This window comes from Pygoscelis adeliae, unplaced genomic scaffold, assembly GCF_000699105.1.
Source record: "Pygoscelis adeliae isolate BGI_AS28 unplaced genomic scaffold, ASM69910v1 Scaffold358, whole genome shotgun sequence".
Classification (NCBI taxonomy): domain Eukaryota; kingdom Metazoa; phylum Chordata; class Aves; order Sphenisciformes; family Spheniscidae; genus Pygoscelis; species Pygoscelis adeliae.
In genome coordinates, this window is record NW_008825429.1 from 952,583 (window position 1) to 956,538 (window position 3,956).

Consider the following 3,956-nt stretch of genomic DNA (forward strand, 5'->3'; position numbering starts at 1 on the left):
CGCGGCACCGGGACAGGGCGGGCACCCCCGCAGGGAGCACGGGCACCGACCGGCGAGCTGTGCCCCCACAGCGGGTCTCGTACCCTCACGGGCGCGGGTCTGCACCCTCACCCTGCGTCTGGTGCCCTCAGAGCACTGGCCCACACCCTCACCCCTGCCCTGGCCACACACAGCACAGGTTTCCTGAAAGACCAAGGAAACCCGTTTTTCTGTCTCACCCAAGGCTGGTCATGTCTGTGAATTTTAGGAAATCCGGGCACCTGCAGTCCAGCTCTCCTCATAGTTACATTTCTTCACTTCTATTCAGGTTCACTCAGTTCAGATGCTGAAAATTACAGCCAATGAACACATGCCCCTACAGCACTCTTGCATGTCACCTACCTCAACCTCTGCAAAAGCCCGCTCATTTTCTTTTCCTTCTTGCGCTATGCCTCACCGCAGTGCCCTCCATCTCCTGCCATGGCTGACTGACCAGCCAGTTTTGCTCCTGGGCTATACATCATTTAGGGGACTGCAGCCTCAGAGCCACATGCTGCATTGGCTTGTTGCAGGACCTCCATCTCTTGCTGCAAAGGAGGTTGGCATTGGCCAAGGCATCCCACTGCTACTAAGAGGAGACTAAGACAGGCGCTGACAGCGTGAACACAAATGTCTTGTTTCCTCTGAAAACCGACCTCAGTAGAAGGATGAAAAGGCTTTAATTTAAACATTTCTACAGAAGCCACTGAACTTCCAAGATTTTGTAAATCTTTGACGCTGGGGAAGAGAAGAAAATTTTAACACCCTTTCATTTAAAAAATAGATTTTACTTTGCCTCATTCAAACATCTTTTACAATTCACACTTTCAACAAAATTTCATGCAAGGAAAAGACAAACCAAGTCCTACTGTGCTACCATTGTAATCCCAAATGAACTCACTACAGCCAAGGGAACAAGAAAAAGAAAATATATTTTTTATGTCAACAGATGGCTTGTTGGAAGCATTAATTGTTAGGAAATGCTTTTGTGAAATACAGGAAACCTCTAAATCTGCTACTGAATAACTCTAAGTTCAGGGAAAGAAATTCAAGCTCAAAACCAGTGAAGCACTTGAGGATGGAGAGAGCTCTTGCTGGCTTCTGTGACTAAGATAAGGTAGGGCTGTGTTTTGTTTCAGTTAAGCTAGAAGGTGCAGCCTGTGCGTAGTATGTGATCTGGCTGATGCAACTCAACCAGAAATGCTGGCCAATATTCTCATTCATGTCTTCATTGAAGAGGAGACACTAGCCAGAGGAAGCCTGCCTCACCTTTCAGCTCCAGGTTGAATTTGTAAGAGACTTTCCCCCAGACTATGCGGGGTTGGCTGCAAGGGCTATTTTGGCAGCCAGCTGGGGTACACAGGCTGCAGAGGAAACATTGTGCTGGGATCTGAGGGGGATGTGGCACAGTAGCAAGATTTGCTTGCTGGGGAGTGTTTGCTTGCAGTCACAGGAAAGAGAGCTGGATAAACAGGAATGAAATCAGAAAAGAAAAGCCTCCAGGAACTGCATTCAATATTTAAGAAGGATGTTACCATTAATAGCATTAAATGCATACAAAAGTTAAGATGGCTGAGAAGCCAAGCTTTGTCTCAAGATTCTTATGTAGTGCCTCTCACCTGTGCTGAGGCAAGCAGCATTGACTGTACTAGAAAGAGGCGGAAAACCCCAGAGTTTGCACTGGCAAAGGCAGGAGATACTTGTTTTTGATTCATGCCATTACTTCAGAGTTGTGCTGATTTCATCTGTTATAGTAATAGCCCTCATCAGTAAGTGAAGCCTTGGGGGAATGTGGGCAGGTTGTGGAGTTCACTTCCCAGAAGGGGAAGGAAGTAGCAGTTGCACAAATATCCACTCTGAAATGCCAAGGGCACTGGAAACCCTTACAAAGCATCAAAAACTTTTTTGTAACAGAGACATACAACTACTAAATGATGGAAATGCTCACACAAATTGCTAGAATGAAGATTTAGAAAGTTCTCTACAGTATTTTAGCATGATTTGTTTGGAATTTCATTCCATATAATTTTTCGATGAGAAAGGAGTCACTAAGGGGGCAGAAGGCTCTCCAGCTCTCACCGTGATTTCCTCTAGTCAGTGTTCATTTACATGCCAAGGAAGAGTAAGCTCTAGAAAGTGATGGACAGCTGATGTCCACTCCAGATCCAGCACAAGTCTCCATGCTGCCCATTTCAGGGCCGATAGGGAGAGCACAGCCTAGGAACCAAATTCTTCTGTGAATAACATTGCTACCACCTGTTCTACTTTTATTTTCCTCCTTCAAAGTATCGAAATACTCTTACAAACAATCATGCAAATCTTAGCTGCCCCTGCAAAGTGGAAACATTTTTACTGCTGCACAGCGATCTGAGGTGGGAGGCAGAGGCATTCCCCTTCCGAAGTTCTGTAGCAGTTTGCTACGTGGACTGCAATTGATAAGAGCCTAAAGATCAACAGGGCTGCAGCCTGCCTCGATTCACTGATTCCAAATTCCTTGTGAGGAAACAGACACAGAGAACCACTGGCTACACAGGTGTTCATGCCCCCACATACAGATGTTTCATACCTCAGCTTTGGGTGTGAAAGCAGTGGAATTCCCTCCACTGAGCTGTGCTTCTATGTCTCCACAAACTGATGGTTCTTCCTTTGCCGAGGACGGTTAGTCTCTGGTTCAGCCTGCACATCATTGCCTTGACTTTGGGGCTTGGGTACGCTGGCTGTCTTTTAGGAAGTGAATTCTGCAGAAAGAGGGAACACCTGGAGGCTTTGGTTTCTTTAAGCAAGGACTGCCCAGAACTGAGAACAGGGTTGCAGTTGCAATGAAAGAGAGCTAAGTTAGCCCAAATGACTTTGCCTTAGCCATGAATTAAGCAGCAGGATGGTCAGTCTGTTCCCACAGAAACAACCCTTGATGCCCTTTCCAACCTGTTCCACCCCAGCTGCTCTTCCAAGAAGCCCGTGCTTGGCCTGACAGCTGTTTCTTCTCTTCCCCAGCCCTCTTACTTTCATGTTGGCACAGGTTCAGACATGGAAATCACCATCATCCATGCAAGGGTCCCAGTCCTAGTGTGATTGCTGCTTCCTAGGACAGGTTAACAGCAACCACCAAGACAGCTACCCTGAATCCATGGACATGTTACCCCAGCATTTTCTGAACTATTACCCTCTCCCTGCCCCAACAATCAGTTTGTTTTTTCTCCTGCAATAGGAGGTGTGGGTGAATATTTTGGAATAACACTACAGACCAAGAAGGGGTGTGTTGTACTTTGATAGAACTTCATCTTCTCCTTCCACAGGTGAAAAATGCAGGCTGATAATATCTCCCACTCAACATTTCTAAGGTACTCAGTGCTTTCACTTTCACTATGGTAGATCAAGAATAGCTTTTCTGCAGTAAGAAAAAGCAGCAGTTCAATGCCAGGACAAACAGGATTTTACATGCAGCCTAGTGGAGAACTGGCTTACATCCAGCACTGAACGACAGCACGTTAGAAGTTGCCCTTCCCAGAGCTCTCTTCTGTTCTCCCTGCCCTTCCCCAGCCCCGCATCAAGAGCTGTGGGGACTTCCTGACCAGGGTTTGCTGAACTGCAGCTCTAAACTCACACCGAGTTCACACAGCCAGCAAACGAAGGTGGGGGAAAAACGAGCAAGTGGCTCCTATGGAGGTCACGGATCGAGGGATTATAGATTCATGGCATTGTTAGGATGATTAATTTTGCACTGAGGCAACCAAAGAGCACGAACACGAGCTTATCCCACCTGCAGCTACAGGCACAAGTCTCATCTCGGGAGTCAGGAGCAGAAAAGCCCCATCCTTGCGCCGCTTAGCGCAGCGAACACCGAGAGCCGGCGGCACAGCAAAGCGCCGGTCCTCGCGGCAACGCCGCGGAGGCGAACCCTAGGCCCTTCCCCGGCGCTCCGGCCTGCGCTGGAGCTG